Source organism: Scardinius erythrophthalmus, assembly GCF_964197995.2.
Source record: "Scardinius erythrophthalmus genome assembly, chromosome: 11".
NCBI lineage: Eukaryota > Metazoa > Chordata > Actinopteri > Cypriniformes > Leuciscidae > Scardinius > Scardinius erythrophthalmus.
The window spans coordinates 24,374,128-24,393,977 of NC_138231.1; the positions used below are offsets into that span (position 1 = coordinate 24,374,128).

The following is a 19,850-nucleotide window of genomic DNA, read 5'->3' on the forward strand; positions in this document are numbered from 1 at the left end:
TAATCCTCTGTTATAAATTTAACAAATGTACACATTGTAAAGAAATGTGATTATGATTATATGATGCTAACATGTTTATTCCTGACCTTTCAAGTAGTTTCTGTTCATCGGGACAGATGTGACTGGCACAGTTTTCCTCAACTTGTTGTGTATGAACCAAAAACCGTCCGCAGGTCTGTTCTGATAGGGTCGTGGACAGCAGGGGAACAATATTAAATGCTAATAAAACATTATTTATATAAGCACGCAAGTTTAGAAGAGCAAAAAAACAGTTGCCAGCACCAGCATTTTGGATCATTTTCACAAAACTTTCACGGACCCCTGAATTTTTTGTACAATATAACCTATATATCATACAATATATATATAAAGCCTGCTTTAAAACAGAAAAAAATGCATTCTTGTGCATTCTTTTTTTATCAACACTTGAACGTGGGTAATTTTCATTTAAAAAAACAACAACATTTTGATCAAAAAAGCTGAGAAGATCGAATTCATGTCCAAGACTCAGGATTCAGAACGAGTCCATCAACACCCCCAAAACTTGCACAGTCCTTTACCTCTTCATGGGTTTGACATTTCATTCAGTAACATTAGGCAATTTTGATTTATATGTTTAATGGTTGATGATTGCATTAGCTTACATGTGCGTAAGCAATGCTTCTATCGCTTGTTTCTGTTTCTTTTTCACTTGTTTCACTTGTCAGAAGATATTTAGTAGCGCCCCTACCTTATAACAGTGAACATATGGATTGCCAGAAAATTCCACCAATGGAGGGAAAAGAGTTCAAATGGAGAAGAAGCTTACAATTTATTTTGATTCATAGACCATTTTTGCTACTTTTGTACAATTTTGATACATTGGGTTGCCAATTGATGTCCAATGTAAAATCTGGGTCGAAAAGCATAACCAGAACTAATGGATTAGCAGACAGCACATGTATAACTAGCAAGGCCATTTTTCAAACGGTAATAATCATTACTATTCACTGCGCTTGGTTGACACTCACTGGAATGCATTGGCTTGTTGACTAAAACATTGGATGGAGATCTGATACACAAACACATTACAAGCCCGAATGACGCCTGGACAGAATTCAACCTCTGAAACTTTAGACCAACCTCAGCTCCATGTGCTTACAATTTACCAACAATTATCAGGTGCATTAGTATCACTGAGTAAACTTGGCACGCTGCTTCCAGTCTGTCAGATGTCCAGGTGCAGCTACCTGGCTCTTACGCTCAATTGAAATCAAACAACAGAGCTAATTTGTCACAATCAAGAGATGGAATCAAACCGCTTGTCAGCACTAAATGTAGTGTGTAGTGACTGCAGTAGGCCAAAAGGGAAATGAGAATGCATCATGATCAGTTAAAGGCACGCCAGAACCAATGACGTACACTGATGTCATACTTGGCTTGATGTGTTATAAGGAGCCAAGTGTGAATGAGATTTGAGAGCAAGATTTTCAGGTCACTGAAACTACCCCAGCAGTTAAGTTTGAAACTGGGTACGGTTCGCATGGAAAAACTGGTAATGCCAAGAGTCCACTGGGGTAACAAACCCGAGACTACCTGGTCTGAGTTCGTTTGCACTCGAAATGGCGCGTTTCACATGAATGTGAAAGCAGCGCACTTGTTCAGGAAGTAAATCAATGAAAAGAAATCCATGTCCGATGTCATTGACCTAACTACTTTAATCGATCTGTTCCTCATACAAAGCTCCCATAGACTTCAGAACACTTGGAATAATGTGCACAAGTCATATTTATGATATGTTTATGGAGCTTGAAAGCACCTGGTTACCATCTTTTCACATCCCTTTAACCTTTAAGATCAAAAACATCACAGACAGTTAAGTTTAGTTCAGCAGACTAAACATTTTTGGATGAGAAACCCAAATATAGCATTTCAGATGCGTACCATCACAGGCAAAAGTCCAATTACAGCTCATTATATATCAGTGTGCACATTCCATTATGTTGTGGCCGCTCTGATCAAAAAGCCGGTTTAGTTAGAAGCTGCAGGAGTGTGTGGTGGTGATTATGGTATGGCGTTTCTATGATAGAGCCAATCTGGTATAAACCTTCTGCTGCTGCTGCTGCTGAAGACGCTCGCTCTACCAAATCCATGGCTTTATTCATCTGCAGCTGATGCTTTGAGCCCCATTCACCTCAGCTGCACTCTGGGAATCCAGCTGGTCTCTGGATGCTCTTTGAGATCTTGAGATCCATAGCAAACACTTAGAGGTGGCGGCAACAAAGAAGCACACACACAGCCTGCGGATGGGGGTGGTTAAGGCTCTTGAAGACACAATAAAGATGCATGAGGACTCTAAGGGGGCAACATGCGGTGGATTTCGCACGGTGTTAATCATTAATAGGTTTCTCCTATGAACTTAAGGCCCCTGTTATTAAAATATATATGGGTGGAGAATGAGATTATACTGCTCAGCATCGCTACTTAGACCTTAACTATCTATAATTAAAACAAATGGAGGAAAATCTCATTAACATTTTATTCAATACTGAGGCAATTGGGAGAAGACCTATAACATTTTAATCTGCGCTCTTCCTCTTCCTGCATATCTACAGATTGTACTTTGTCAACGGTAGAAAGGTTCTTCAAATTTAGTGGATACCAAATTTGACTAACCAAACGTTTCCAAACAGGTGTCCTAAACACTCCCTTTGGCAGGGCAAACAGATAGTCTCACCCCATTCGTAAGCACTGGCGGAGGCGATGTTGCTGGTAAGGATGCACAAAATAATACAACATTTAAAGTCACCATGTAATAAAAATTGACAGTTGTTATTTTTTTATGGAATATTGCATCATTATAAATGATTTATCCGAGCACATCATTATTATTTTTTATTTTACATTAAGTAATGTGTCCTCTTTATCTTTAATTATCTCTCTTGCAGCAACATCTCTTCTCTGATGACGTACTGTATAAACCTGTCACTCACATGAGATCCACAAATAGCAAACCACAACCATCCAATCATTTCCCCATGGACAAAATCAAGTCCTGCAAGATGGAAGTCACACAATAGGAAAGAAAAGACTATCACAACTTCTGTTTCATGCCGAGTCTGCCGAATTTAAATTCAAAAAGAATTAAAAGTTAATAAAACAAAACACTTAGCTATTAGTTTGACACCCAGAAAGTGTGTAAATATGTGTCTTGTCTTGTTGGACATATTATGGTGTAGGTGTGTTCGTGTTGTATTTCTTTAAAATAAATGACATTTGGTTTGATATTTAGGTATCTAATGAATGACATATCATACTTTTTAACTTTTGTTTAAGTGTCCAAATATTTTGTGGCCACAATAGCCTATTCTTACAGTAACAGAGAAAAAGAAGAAACAGACAGGAAAAATAACAGCTCAGTAGCCTATTGTTTGTACATTTAATAATAATAAAAACAGCGGCAGAGAAAGAGAGAGGTCTATGGCAAAATGAGTATTATGCATATAGCCTAGGTGTCTAATAATGATGCTACTTTACACGGTCCTACGAAGCCTGGCGCATACTGTTTCATAATATTGTGACATGTCATACAGACAGTGATACATCTAACAATTAGTTATAGGCATCCTTACTAATAATAGATAATACACAAACTGAAATATAATCTGTTTTCGAAAACAACAACAAAAAATGTGCGTAGGCTAATATAAAGGTGTTGTTGGCTACGCTCAACTTTGACAGTTTCAATGTCAAATTTCACAGCGCTGAACCAAAGATCAAACGCATTGCATAACTATTAAGAAAAGTTATCCACTCACCACAGCTGAAATGAAGACAACTATTGATCATTAATCACTGACATTAGATAATATTATCTTTAGGAAACAACATCCTTTAATATGGCTTTATCTTCAAGTACACGTCGTTCTCTCCTCGAGCACAGAACGCCAACTGACCATCATGAGCCAAAGCGCGCGCTGAAACCACACCTCCACCCTCTCCAAAATCTCTTTAAAACAGCCCACTGAAGAACATTGAGTTGTTATTCGCATTCCTGTCGATATTATTCACTTATTAACCAGCTGCTGTTCAAGTGAATAATATTACTTCACACACTGTTTCTTTACTGTCTCAGCGATGTCCGATTGTTTTTAGTCGGATACTGTCAATGGATCTGATGGATCATTTCACAAAATCAGACTGATCTCGAATGAATATCGTTTCTTTATGAAGTGATGAATGAGCTATTGTCAATTTTATTTGTAGTGGTCCGAGAGGGATTGGCGGAAATCAAAGTTGACGATTATAGGCCTACAAAATTATTTAAATTATGTATCCGTGAACTGTACATCATTTTTTTTTTTTAAATCACGTGCCCTCGTAATAATTTTTCATCCCTTGTGCAGCAAGGTCTCTTCTCTTCTCTGATGATGTGTTTACTGGCACGAGGGCGGGGCAACCTGTCACACATGAGATTCACCAATAGCAAACCACAACCATCCAATCAATTCCTGATGGATAAAATTAAGTCCCGCCTTACTCTCCATCCACCCACAATTCACCCACAAATGTGATTCTATGATCATGTACTCACCCTTGTGTCATTCCAAATTTGAAAGACAATGACCTACTTTCTTCTGTGGTCCAAAAAAAAAAAAAAAAAAAAAACAGTGAAGAACTTAAAATCCAATCTATTTCCTTATGCCTGCTACAGCATGTGATTTTGGCAAACCTATAAGATCATTAGAAATCACACTGTATGACATGGATCTAATAAACGTACATATATGTAGACTGTACGATGAAGACACCTATTGAAAACGGTATATTTTTTTTAAGATTCTGGTGGTTTCACGGTATATCATAATTTCTCCACTGAATCTTTATTGTGGTTTATTTTACTGTCAGGTAAATTTTACTGTCATTTATTGTCTAAGGACAAATGCAAATTTACTTTAAAAAATAGTGACGCGTAGTATAGTATAGTAATAGTATACTTGCTTATCACATAGACTACGGAGCTAGGTAAAAGAGGCCAACTTGGTGTGCCAGTTTTCAAAATTGAGCTTGAGGTAAGTAGTTTTAGCTGGATGTCACACTGATCAATAAGCCATTTCCTGTTGCATTTTCACTGGCTAGTCTGTAGACGTCGGTCGTATCAGCAAACACACTGTGAGATCATGCTAAATTTATGACCCTGTTTGAAAATGATCTCAGGCTATCTTTAGTCGCAAGACCGTGACAACGTCCATCTTTAAACCTCTCTCACAGTACGACGCAAGACCACCGTTTAGGAGCCACAACCACAGAAATGGCCACGATTTTTCATCTTTCAACCGGGACAGCCCAAAATCATACAATGTGTACTGGGCATAACACAGCACTATTGTACGACTTATGAAGACTTAAAGAACATCAACAGCATTAAAAGTCATTCACTCTTGTTTTATTGATAAAACATCATCAATATTCTTTAAAGATTCTCCTTTATCTTCAATAGAAGTGAGAAACGCATATGCTGTGACCTATTTCTTTAATGTCTTGTGTTCTTAAAGACTGGCTAAGTAGAGACGGAACAATCCACACGTCTCCGTAAACACATATTAAGATATCTAATGTGTTAACAAGAGAAGCCTGATTTCAATTTCTACAAGACACTTCAGGCTCTCTCAAAACAACTTCCAGACTGTTCTGTCCAAAACCCACGTAAACCCCTTTAAGAATGTTAATGAAACTGCATTGCTGCCATGTCTAATGGTCAACAACAAATTAAAATGAGATTTCGATTTTTAAAACACATGTACACATATGCAAAAATCTGTATCTTGAAACAACCCTTTGACCTCTCGTCTCACAGAGATTCAAACCCAGCAAGCCAGCCAGCCAGACTAATATTGTCCATGCTTGACTGGTTAAGTCTTTTGCTGGGAATGGTCTATTGTTATTTCTGCCTTTGCATTTCTTTTCATTGAGGTCAATGTCTGTTGAGGGTCGTCCTCATTCACACATACACACGTGTGTTTTGTCCTAGCCTGCAGCCCTAGCAGTGTCCACTGATCACACAAACACCATTACCTACAACACTATTACAGGCCTCCACTCTGGATTGACCACATTGCAATCTGAGTGCAACATTTCACATCTTGCACACCTTGTTAATGTTAATGTCGATCGCACACAGCACACCGAATCATAGCCGAGGGGCCCGAGAGTTAGACATCTCAAGAGCAGAGACATATAATCATATCATGCAATGGAAACAACATCAGAGACCTCATGGGAAACAAACCGCCCGCAGTAGATATAGCCAATTAGAATTATTATTAATGTTTTACTCCACCGAGGCAGAAAGAAACTCATGATGAGTCTTATTGACATTGAGGATAAAGGAAGATTGAAGTTTGCACAGTGGGATTTGAAGACGGATTAAAGGAATTGTTGTTAGGGAAGTTTAATAAAGGCCTCAGAAGGATGGAATAATTCTTATTCAGAAACAGTTCCATGTTCTAAAAAAATATCATGATGTTCGGTTAACGGTTCTTTAATGTATACACTGTGGACACGTTACACTATAGAGAAAAAATGTTTTAGCTGAGTTGTGAGTTGACTGTCGAAATTGTACGCATCGCCTAAAATGACATCTGCAAAAAACAACAACAACAATCAAACAAACCCTGAGACTTCCACACAAGCATGGTCAGATTTCTGAATGAATGACTTGAATTTGTCTAAAAATCATGTATACTTAAGCCTCATAAGACCTGGTTGCAATGAAACTGGGGAAAAAAACAAAGTATGGAATTTTTAATAACAAGTAAAAATAGCCTTCGAACCGATATAACCCATAAAATTTTGTTTTGTTGGTATCAGTTAATGTATTTCGGTTGATTCGTTGATGTTAAATGACATTTTGACCAGTTCATTTAGTTAATTCAGATGTTATAATTTTTTCAGTGTTCCTTATGTAGAGGAAGGGGAGGGGCTATGAGTACTAAAGTTAGCATCAACATGTGTGTCTGAAATCATTTCCTTCAATTGGAAAATGGTGAATGCTACAGTAAAAAAAAAAAAAAAAATATGGCCTAAATTGCCTACAGTAGATGGAAGAATACATGTTAGTAGTAAGTATAAGTGTGCAGTGTGTAGCACATAATTTAAGACACAACTACTGGCTAGTTGTTCTAGTTAAAGATACACATTTAGAACAGAGTATACCGACTTCTTAATGGCAAGTGACTTTGGAATTGGAACCATTATTGTTAGAGTCCCCCTGTTGTGAAAATCAAGCAATATTGGAGTATGATGAATATTACGATGTTATGATGAACTATATACCTTTCTCCACTGACGTTCTGGGTTGTTCAAAGTGTTTCTGATGATTGTTAGAAGGCAGCTGCCTTGACTCTAAGATGGCGAATGAGAACATGGTTTGTGTAACATTAGCAACACATTATTAGCAGGTTGAAAATATAGTCAAGAAAAGGCTAATCACATTTATTAATGTTGTGTACGACGTTGTAAAGAGCGATACCATCAACCAGCGTTTACCTCAGGAAGTTGGCGAGTGAATCTCTGAGCTGGTTTGAGCGAGTGGAGGCAGGGCTAATTAGCATATTCATGGTTCCGCATATGTAGTAAATTAAGCAAGGATGTAGAGTTGCATTCAAGCTATTTTAAGGCATGAAGAATTTGTTTTTTCACAGGAAAAAAAAAAAGTTTAAATATGTCATTTTGGTGATCAAAGATGAGTTTAAAGGGATACAATTATCGACTTACAGGGGGACTTTAAATTTCGTATCATTCCTATGCCTAGACGGAGTGAATTTTACATTGGGAAAAAGTGTATTAAGGAACACACACAGCCAAAGACAAATGATCATGGGAAAGAGAGAATATTATAAGAAGTATGCTATATGGAGACTCACCCTTAACCATGGAACTCTTCCCATATAATTACAGAGCTTCAACAACAATTCCCTGGAAAATGAACAAACCCGTCACAGGCTTTTATAGTTTAGTTAGAATGAGCAATGTATTCTCTTATACTATTATGAGTCAAACCAGAAGAATGAGTCGCGAGTAAGTTTGCTGCACTTGTGGTTTACAGTGAGTCACAGCTCAAACCACATTCCCTCTAAGGAATGCACAGGAACCTCAGCATCTCTCCAAAACCTACCTTCAGCAGGCCAATGAATGAGCCAATGTCGCATCCACAGAATGAAGCCACATTGTAGGAAGAAGAACGTACAGTACATTTATAAAGCTCTGGCTTAGTTTGTGGAGCATTTTCTAATGCTTGAATATCTACATAGAACTGGGAAATGTCACCAATTCAGGTTGAGACGGTCACATGATCCGAATTAGATTCTTACACTTTTAGAAAATGAACACTTTCAGGACTACTTTCATTTGAGAATAGTTTATGCAACAGATGGAGAAATATTCACATTGACATCTGCGGTCCGAGTCAGGGATCTATAAGCACAGATGCAGAATGGGTCAAATAGTTAAGGCAATTTTTAAATGTCAAATATTGTTTATATTATTTCATTAACATTTTTGAAGCATTTTGAATGTATTAAGTTACCTCTGTCTGCGATTATGTTTAATCGTATTTATCGTAATCGTATATTAATTGTAAATTATATAACAGCCGCACTGTGCAGGAACCCTCTAAAACTTCCTCCCTGATATGCATGATATGTACAGTATTGCAGTTCGGACTGTATTATATTAACTTCGGATTGTCCTTTATATTAAATGTGTTAGGTTGGGTACAGATTAGAGTGCAAAGTTCCTTAACCCAAGTAAAAACTCCATTCATTTTCTCCATAGGGAAGTAGTTTTTTTTTTGTTTTTTTACAATAACTTACAAACCTTTAAAGACAGAACTGTGTGAGCTCCGAGGTTGTTAATTGATGGTATATGCTTCAGTTGAAGCCATTTGTTCACATTATTTCAACTTTTATTTTGAAAACAATCATGTTTAACAGAGGAATTCCTCGTGAAAACGTTTCGGTTACTAACGTAACCTCTGTTCTCTCTAGAAGAGGGAACGAGTATTGCGTAGTTGCTACGCTACGGGAAAGCCTTTCTTTCTCGAGATACTGAAGCCAAAAAATTATCCTTAATTTTTATAATCTTGTCAACGCAGTGTGGCAGCCTGCAGACCTAGGGCAAGCTTACTAGCGTGCCCATTGGCTGCCCTGCGGCAACTGCAGCAGCCTACCGCTGAGCCCTTGGCGTGACGTCACGACCAATGAGCGCGCTTGGCGCGCTTAATGCGTCACAGCCCGCCAAAAGGGGTGTGGCTTAGCGTATATAAACAGGGCTTGGAGGCTGCTTCTCTGGTTTCTGTCGCATGAAGCGAAATGAGCTCGTGGCGCGAGCACGGCGGGCTACGCAATACTCGTTCCCTCTTCTAGAGAGAACAGAGGTTACGTTAGTAACCGAAACGTTCTCTTACGAGAGGTTCTCTCGTATTGCGTAGTTGCTACGCTACGGGAACGCCCTTGTCAACGCCGAGCGCGCCCAGCATCCACTGAATGAGTCCCAGGGAGAGCCCGGGGAACGTGATAGCAGAGAGCCGGGCGGCCCAAAGAGGGCTGGCGCCGTACATAAGCACACACTAGGGGGTTAGGAGCGGCACGGCCGGTCCGAACTGACAATTCCCTGCATAGTGCAGCTCAACCAGTAGAGCTAAATCACACAACGTAGCCCGCGCACAGATAGTGGGCTGGCATACGCGAGACTTAGACTGATAACACTTTCGCCTGCAAGGCGGGAACATCCAGGTTGTAAAACCTGACAAATGTGGAGGGGGAGGCCCAGCCTGCCGCTGCACAAATGTCATGAATGGGAATCCCGCTGGACCATGCCCACGACGAGGCCATGCCTCTGGTGGAGTGAGCTCGAATGCCCAATGGGCACTGCAGGTCTTTAGACGCATAAGCAGCAGCAATAGCGTCCACTATCCATCTGTACAGGCTGTGTTTCGAGGCGGCGAGACCCTTGGTGCGCCCACCAAACGAAACAAAGAGCTGCTCCGAGCGCCTGAAAGCGGCGGACCGTGAAATGTAGTTTCTCAACGCCCTGACCGGGCAGAGGAGATTACTATCGGCCTCGCTGGCGTGAGTTGGCAGGGCTGAGAGAGAAATGACCTGTGCTCTGAAGGGAGTGGGCTGTCGGCTGCCAGGGCTGCAGGGCTGAAATGCAGCTCTGATTCACTCTGACTCGCAAGCCGCCGGCCGCCCAGGCTCGGCGGGGCACGCGCGCTTTCAGCCAGCGTTGAAGCGGGCGCATGCGCAGTAAGCCCAGCTGGAGCGCTGCTGCAGCTGAGGCCATATGCCCCAGGATACGCTGGAATGTCCTCAGCGGAACCCGGATGCCTATTTGGAGGGATGCGGCGAGGAGGCGGATGCGGCGCGCGCGCTGCTCCGACAGTCTGGCCGTCATAGCCACTGAGTCCAGTTCTATTCCAAGAAAGGAAATTGACTGACGGGGCGATAGCGAGCTCTTGGTCCAGTTGACCGAGAGACCCAGCTCCTCCAGATGGCTGAGAAGTGCTGTTCTGTGAGACACAAGTTCCGTCTCTGACTGCGCTAGAATAAGCCAATCGTCCAGATAATTCAGTATTCGCATTCCCTGTTTTCTCAGGGGAGCGAGGGCCGTGTCCAAGCATTTCGTAAATGTACGGGGTGCCAAAGACAGGCCGAAGGGCAGGACTGTGTACTGATATACTCGACCGTTGAAGGCGAATCTCAAGAATGGCCTGTGACGGGGAGTTATCTGGATCTGAAAGTATGCGTCTTTTAGATAGAGAGAGATAAACCAGTCTCCCGGGCGAATCTGCGCGAGGATTTTTCTGGTTGTGATCATTTTGAACGGCCGTCTCATGAGGGCTTTGTTCAGATGTCTCAGATCTAAAATAGGTCTTAACGCTCCGTCCTTCTTGGGTACGAGGAAGTAGCGGCTGTAAAAGCCCGACTCGCTCAGAGAAGGATGAACCTGTTCTATAGCCCCTTTGCGCAACAGCTTCGCTATTTCTGCTTGAAGCAGGTGCGCAGCTTCTGAACTCACTCTCGTCTCCGTCTGTGCTATAAAGCGCGGAGGGCGACGAGCGAATTGAAGCGAATAGCCGTGTTTTATAGTATTCAGCACCCATTCTGACGCGCCCTGAATCGCCTCCCATGCTTCCGCATGCATGGCTAGGGGTCGATTGGTCTCTGGGTTCAGATCGCCGCGCTGCGCGGGATGGGGAACCTGTATCAGAGAGGATGGAGCGGCGTGCGCGCCGCTGGTGCTCGAACACGGGGGCTGGTAAACAGTATTGGCCGACTGTACAGCGTTCAGTAGCTCGGTCCCATCGGATGGAGCGTGATTTGCTGTCAAACATCCCAGTCGCGAGAGCGGCGTGGGGATTATAATGTCTAACAGTGAGTGCGCGTGCTCGTGAGCGGGCGCAGAGTTTACACTTATGACACGGCCAGTGTTTAGGAGCTTTAGAGGGTCTGCGACCCGAGGTAACTGACTGGCAGAGCGAGCAGCGGGTAGGTGTGAGCACAAGGTTGTGGGCACATTTACTACACTTAATACTCCAGCGGCTTGCGTCCGCTTTATGAGAGAGCGCTCTGCGCGCGTTACCATGGGGACCATGTTTGTGTGAAGCAGTGAGCACATGGGAGTGGGCACATTTTCTGCACTTATAACACCCCCGGCCTGAGCCGTTGTTGCCCAGGGTAACCGAGTGGCAGAGCGAGTTACGGGTAGATGTGAGCACAGAGTTGTGGGCACATTTACTACACTTAGCACTCGAGCGGCGTGTGACCGCTTTATGAGGGAGCGCTCTGAACGCGTTACCATGGGGACCGTGTTTGTGTGAAGCAGTGAGCACGTGGGAGTGGGCACATTTTCTACACTTACAACACCCTCGGCCGGAGCCGGAAAACCCGAATTTACACTCTTTCTGAGATTTATTTGGGCCGCCGTAAAAACGGCGTTTGTGTGCAGGCGAGCGAGTGGTGTTACTGGCTCGTTGGCTGCGGTGTAAGCTGCTGCAGTAGCCTGTTCTGAGGGGACTGACAACAGCTGGGCGTTTTGATGGCGGTCCGGCCGCAGCGGGACTCAACCATCTTTTCCTCCCTGCGGGTGCTAGGAGGACTTCGCGGGCTCAGACTTCAGCGTTATCTTGGGCCGCGGACCCCGGGGGGGCGGCGGTCTGTGACGGCTGGTCGAGCGCGACCTGACCGCAGGGCCGAAGAGGCCAGTGGGCGAGAGCGGGGCGTTGAGGAAAATAGCGCGTTCTGACTCACTCATATCCGCCAGCGTCAACCATAAGTGTCTGTCGATGACGGTGAGCGCGGCCATAGATCTGCCGATGGCTTGTGTAGCGGTCTTGGTAGCGTGGAGCGAAAGGTCCGTCGCCCTGCGCAAATCTGTTAAGGCTGTGTGATCCGAGCCCTTCTCGTACAATTCACGGAGGAGGTCGGCTTGCAGGATCTGGAGAACAGCCATCAAGTGCAGGGCGGAAGCAGCTTGGCCGGAGGCGGCGAGAGCTGATGTGGTCCTGCAGGCTTTGGACGGCAGGGCAGACTTTGAGCGCCATCTAGCAGACGGCGGGCAAAGATGCGTTGCCACCGCTTCCTCAACGGAAGGGATGCCGGTATAGCCTTTCTCGGCGGCCCCGTCCACCTGGGAGAAAGCCGAGGAGACAGACGAGCGGAGTCTAGCGGAGAAGGGCGCGTTCCACGACTTCGATAGCTCCGCGTGGAGCTCAGGCAGGAAGGGTGCTGACCTAGAGGCTGGCGCTTGGCGGCGGCTAGGCAGAAAACACCCGTCGAGTCGGTTCGGCGCGGGCTCCTTGGGTGGGGACCAGTCTAATCCCAGTCGGTCGACCGCTTTGGTGAGGAGGCGGATAAGCTCCGCGTCGACACTGGAGCGGGACCTGCCAGACCCTGGAGTCGAAGAGGCAGAGCGGAGAGAGCCTGACCACTCCTCGCTGTCCGAAGCAAGCAGAGAGCAGCTGTCAGCGGCGTCATCTGCTTCATCCCCTGAGGCGACGGCAGTGCGGGCAGTGGCCGGCCGCTGCGCGTCGGTGAAGGGCGGGGGAGAAGGAGAGAGCGAGGCTCGCGGGAGGGGCTCCGGCGAGCGCTCAGCTATAACCACCGGCTCGGGAGGCCTTTGAGAGCGGCGTTTCTTCTTTCGCGGCCCTGAAGAGGCAGCCGGGGAAGGTGGAGGATCATCAAACATGGCGAGTCGAGCCCGCAGGGTCGACATCGGCAAGTCCTCACACTGTTCGCAGCCGCCCGTGGAGAGGGCGCGGGCTGCGTGGTCGAAGCCCAGGCAGAGAGCGCAGACCACGTGGCGGTCTCCGTCGCTGAGCGAGGCTCTGCACGAGCCACAGGATGAGCGAGGCATTTGAAACAACGCCTCGCGCTCTTTTAGATGCAGAGTGTGTCGCGGGGCGAACACACAAACACATACAACACAGAGCGGTAAAAGGATATATTCGCCGGATAGCGAAGCAGGCAGGGAAGGCTGAAGGCGGCGAAGGCGGCCGGCGTCCTCAGGCTGAGATCCTCGGCGTGCTGGTCGCTTGCTTCGACGGCGGCTTCCTCAGAGAGAAGCGATGCGTAGAGCTTCGCTGAAAAGACAGAAATCAGAGAAGCAGCCTCCGAGCCCTGTTTATATACGCTAAGCCACACCCCTTTTCGCAGGCTGTGACGCATTAAGCGCGCCAAGCGCGCTCATTGGTCGTGACGTCACGCCAAGGGCTCAGCGGTAGGCTGCTGCAGTTGCCGCAGGGCAGCCAAGTAAGCTTGCCCTAGGTCTGCAGGCTGCCGCACTGCGTTGACAAGATTATAAAAATTAAGGATAATTTTTTGGCTTCAGTATCTCGAGAAAGAAAGGCTTTCCCGTAGCGTAGCAACTACGCAATACGAGAGAACCTCTCGTAAGAGAACTACATTACCCATGATGTTGTACAGAAAATTACACCAGTTAAGGCCCTTTCACACCGGATGCGTAACGAAAAAGCGAATAGTTCGTGTGCGAATAGTTCGCGTCAAAACCCATCACATGAGCTGCGTCAATACGGTCCTTATCTCTATCTTTGACGATTAGCTTTCTATCCCAAATGTAGTTTAGCCTTCTAGCCAACACAGCACAGGACTATACAACGACGAAAACTATCACACAACATACTCACAGTCGTGATAACCGAGTTGGTTGGCAATGCTACGCCACACAATCATTGTCCTTGTAGTATGCGATTGGCTGAAACCTTTTCTGTCGCCGCAAAAGTAAAAAAAAAAATCGACATCGAAGCGAAAAAAATAAAAGTCGTTTTTTCGCCGCAGCACATTCGCGTTCGGTGTGGAAGCGCTCATTACACAAACAGCTGATCAAAAAATAAAACCATCGCACAAATTATTCGTGCGTCAAAATCGCGTCCAGTGTGAAAGGACCTTTAGAGAGTCACGGCAAGCAAATCACATTATTAGTCCCCGCCTCTCAATCACACCAGCTCGGACTACCTGATCCACTCAGTCAATTGTAGTAAACGCTACACAATGGCAAGTGGAAATAAGCCGTACATGTTTGAGCCAGAAACTGATTCAGGAGAAGTGGAAGAGTGAATCATACAGGGTCGTCGACAAGTAAATGTATCTAAAGACTTAAATCACTTTATGGGAAAAATGACTGAGAAAAATGAATGGAAATTGAATTTAATGTACAGTTTATGGAAATTGCCTACACAAGCCGGAAATTGGTGGCAAATCAGTGCTTGTTCATGCGAGTGATAATCGCCATGAGTTAATTTACAAAGACATTCTGTAAGAATCTCCAATGTGTACTTGGATATTTGGATTTCTTTCTGCGAACCAGGACCAGCAGTGTGAAATGTGTTTTGACTGGAACTGACAACAGACAGTTGTGTAGTGTAAAATAAGAGTTGTGTACTGTGTGGGCGGCAAAAGTTGAAAAGTAATTTTAATGCAGTGTCTATTTACAAATAGCCCACCTTGTGGGCAGAGGCTATTTACACTAACTCCTCCCACCATTGTCTGGTTGAGCCAGACAAACAGAAGCAGTGGAGTAAGGATAGTGGATATAATTTTTTTTTACGTGAATCCTCCTTTTTCTGATCCCATTCTTTTTCCTTTTACCATTGCACATTAGCTTAGAGAAGCATTTATTTTAAATTAAAAATATTCAAAATATGATGTAGTGTCCTTGATCGGACGGATCAACCGTGGCACGTGGTGCAGCGCATATTGTTGCCAGGCTCAAAACCAGTTCCTATCCTGGATCTTTCCTGATCCACAGGTGTAATATTTAGGGTTAGGGGTAGGTCTAGGCAAGGGCGTAGAATATGTCAGCTTGAAAATGAACTCTGGAGCAGCAAATTAATCGTGGGTTAACCTGGAGCAAAGATAAAGTAAAATGCCTAATTGAAATTTGGTTGGATGACCATATTTCAGAACAACAACATAAACATAAAAATATGAAGCCTTAATTCTTACTCAAAATGACAAAACAATATAAAAACAGCTACAGAGAAAACCACAATAAGCCTGTGAAGCTGTCGTCTCCATTCTGATGGATGAGCAGAATCCCATAACATAAACAGGTTCACTCTGACCAATGAGAGGACAGTTTACTCGTATCAACAAATTTTGGTCCGTATATGAATCACCTGTGAAAGCGAACAGAACCATCAATGTCAAAATCAAACCTGTGTCATTGAAGTGTAATAATGCTGAGAAAAAGAGAAAAATCTCTCAATGCTCTTGATACTGAAGACACTGTTTATTGCTTGTAATCTGTTTCTTTGTGCTTCGTTATTACTGATTATTTGCTTGTCAAGTCAAGTCAAGTCAAGTCATCTTCATTTATATAGCGCTTTTAACAATGTAGATTGTCTCAAAGCAGCTTTACAGAGATAAGCGTATAATTTAAGGCAACAGAGATTGTTTCGGCTGTACAGCAGAGTTAAGTTATTTCCATCTAAAGTTAGTTTTGATTGATTTGCTTCCGTCGCAATGATCATTTGTTATTAAATTAGGGGCCGCTAAGACGACACCATTCTCTCTACACAGACTTTAAATGCGAACCTGTGAGAAACACTGATGGCGTTTACATGCGCATTTAGAATGGGTTCTATAGTTATGTGCGTTTGAAAATACGCAGGTTTGGAATTCCCTACAAGCCAAGCCTAAACAGAATACTTGTCTTTCCTTATAAATTTTGATAAGGAATTTTATTTTATTTGTTGCTTTGCTTTGTATGTTTTGATGCTATATTTAGTTGAAAATTACTTGAAACATTCACTTGAAATTATTTTATTATTTTGTAATCATTTTAAAAATTATTTATAATTAAACAATTAAATAAAGTTAATTGTATTTTTTTTTAGAAATGAATTGTTGAAAGTTGTTAAACAGTTTGTTCGAAAAAATGTTCAATAGCTTTTTTTATTCATCTTTGGTATTGACATTTGTTTAATATCTCTGGTATTTGTAACGCTTACTGAAATATTAGTATCGTGACACTAACCCCTAGTGAAAAAATTGGAGGTTGTGATGAATTAGAATCAAAATGAATCGAAACGTGAGGCCAAATCATAAATTACACATACACTCTAAATAAATAAAGGTTCTTTACTAACATTAATGGTTTCATAAAGAACCTTTAACATCAATGGAACCTTTCCATTGCACAAAAGCTTCTAAGGGGAAAACAGTTAAAAATGTTCTTCACGGTAAGAAAAAAAAAAAATTGGTTATTTTAAGACCCGTTGATTGAAAGGTTCTTTTGAGAACCAAAAATGGTTCTTATAATTTATGGCATTGCTGAGAAACCCTCTTGGAACCTGTTTTTAAGAGTGTATTAAGAAGGAACCTTTATTTTTTAAGAGTCCTGGTTCTGTCCTGGTTGCTATTGTAGTTGAATACACACACACACACACACACACACACACACACACACTTAAGAACTTGTGGACAGCACATTATCATTAAGTTTCATTGGGCTGGCCACATGTGACCGCTCTGAAGAAATATGGTCCTATATAGGAAACATAAAAATACGTAGTATTCCATTCTCCGTCCAGCACAGACACTTTCTTCTGTTTACACTGAGTGTCTTGCCTCCTGTCTGACCTCTGTTGTGTGTTAAACCGCTGTCTGCTGCGTAAATAGACAGTAACATTGTTATTTTGAGCCCAGGAGACATGAGTTTACCCTCTCTTCGCCTCACAGGAAACAATAACCTGTTTTCAGTGTGCCTTTTTACACATGGCCGAAGGCCTGCGTTGCTTCTCAATTCACATATCCATTCGAAATAGTATAGTATCAGTGCACCCCAAAATGTATAGTGAATATAAACAGTACGCTAAAGGTGCTGTGCATACTTTTTCTGGAGGATGTTTTAAGCGTACATGCTATAGTGAAACAGTGAGGTCAAGGAAGTAAAAATCCCATTCATTTTCTCCAATTGATTTCTGGGTAATTGATTTTGAACAATAAAGGCAGACCAATACTAGTAAGCTATTAATTGTTGGTATATGCTTTTGTTAAAGCCATCAGCTTGCATTATTTCAATTCATTCTATAACTGTGTTCAAAAGTGGAATTCCTGTTGAAAAACTACATTACCCATGATTGTACAGAGAATCTCCACCAATCAGAAAATTGCGCCAAACAAATTGCACCATAAGACATAGTCTGAAAAGCTGACTTGACTTGTTGCCTCGCTGCCCTATCAGGCAATGACTTTGTAGGCAGCATTTGCGAGTGAGTTTTGGTGATAACTAAGCAAATTTGTAAATTTCTCGCTAGAAATGACGCCACAAGTGGAAAACGTTCATCAAAAATGTACATTTACATAAACTGATCACCAACTGCAACCTTCAGATGCCAAGTTTATTTTTTTTAGCTCAACTGTCACAGAACAGAAAGCATAGGATTGTGGGATATCAAAGGATACATCTATGCTGCCTTCAAACATTGATCAGATGAAGGTTGCATTGATCGGATGCAGCCGTTGAGTCTGTTTCCCCTCACTTTAAATATTTGTTTGCATAAAAAGCATATTTTGTTACAGATGCAATGCTCCTGAAAATTACAAAAAAGCCATACCACTCTGAAACATCCTGTGAAATCCGTGCATGAAATCCGTTCTGCACAATCCTCTTGTTCGTTAACATTGTCAGGGTCTGAATCGGGCTTGAAATGGTTTAAAATTGACAATTTAATTGGCAAAAATTAAAACGCCATTGTCAATATTTACATCTGAGTAGAGCTCGCGGTTATGAAGGGGCGAGACATTTCCTGAGCACGTGCTGAGCGCTGCTAATCACAACACACTGGGCCAGCTGACCAATCACAGCACATTTCGTATTTCGGAAGGAGGGGCTTCATTGAAAACGTTGCGTTCAACATAACTGGGGAGAGAGGAGCTGTAATATTGTAAAATATGTGAAAATAATGCGTTTTTTTAACAATCAAGACTTCGTAAAAGGGCATAATCCTTTAAATACACAGTCCTTTTGTCTTGATTTTCAAATACATTTTTGCTCCAAATAAAAGTTGTGGAAATGTTATGATTCACCCTTTGCTGGTTGGTTTGGTTCAAAGTTTATACATTTTTCAAGACTTTTTGTAAAATCTGTATGGGAAAAATACTCCCGCAACGGTTGCTTACAAAGTGGGCGGGCTCTGTCTGGGCCAATATTACCCAAAACAAAAGCCAAAAAGTTTGTTACAGACTTGAAAAATGGAAACAAATTTGAGGTCAAATGCTTTCACAGCTGTTTGTAACAGACTTGAAAGTTAAGAAAATAAGGGATTTATTAGCCAAATGCTAACATTTACACGCAAACAAAACTAGTGTCCTAGTGTACATAACAAAAAGGGTGTGTGGTATCAAAACATAATTTAGCATGTTACAGTAATGACATACTACTTAACTATGTATCCAAAAGTATGTACTTCTCCATCACCAGTCAAGTACTAAGATACCTTCTTCATCTGATATTTGCTTATCACCAAAGCTCTCTCTGTTTTGTTGTACTGTAGATCATGAAACCATTACACTGCCTGTCCAAAATCAGTTTAGTGAGGTGCGCAAACGCTGCCTGCAAAGTCATTGCCTGATAGGGCAGCGAGGCAACAAATCAGCTGTCTAAGCTTTTTGAGACGCAGCCATTGTTTCAGTGCATAATATAGGCAAATTTAGTAGCATAAGGACATTCATCAGTGAAATTAGACATTTTACTCGATGGTGCTCCCTACAGGCCTTCAGCTGAAAGTGCCCGGACTCTTCTATTCTCATGTAAATGAGTGTTAAGACAGCAGCCGGATTAACTCTCTTTGTGTTGAAGGACAAAAGCTGGCAGCAGCAGATGGCCGAGTGTGATCGTTGTGCTGGACTTTCTTAAAAAGTTTCTGTTTATATACATTCATATACTCATCCCTCACAGATGGCATGAGAGAACCGCAGCTGTGTCGACTGACGTCATTCCTCGAAAGACATTTCGCGCATTTCTTTTAATTTAAATTAAAGATGTTAAAGGGACCAAAAATGAAAATTCTGTCATCATCATTTACTCATCGTAATGTTGTTCCAAACCCATGACTTTTTTTTCGGAATCATCTTAGAAGCACAAATGAGTAGCCTATCATTTTTATGGTTTAATCACATAATATTTACCTATCCATCGCAAGTCCAAGATACCAAAATACACACCTCAAAAAGTTACTTAAAATATTGTAAAAGTAAATGAAGAGACATAAACACTGAGCAGTGCACTTACATTCATGCTATTTTTCACTGACATTTTAAGATATTTCAGTGAAAGTTGCTTTCAAT

The 19,850-nt window shown here is 42.5% G+C and overlaps 1 protein-coding gene across 1 annotated transcript in view; it reads right to left on the reverse strand.

Annotated features, from left to right (window-relative positions):
* tiam2b (TIAM Rac1 associated GEF 2b) overlaps positions 1-3,958 on the reverse strand; it is a 48,685-nt gene extending 44,727 nt beyond the window's left edge. Inside the window, exon 1 of the mRNA XM_081378188.1 lies at positions 3,798-3,958. The gene's annotated coding sequence lies outside the window, so the exon portion shown is untranslated. The remainder of the gene's footprint in view (positions 1-3,797) is intronic.
* Between the last annotated feature and the right edge of the window lie 15,892 nt (positions 3,959-19,850).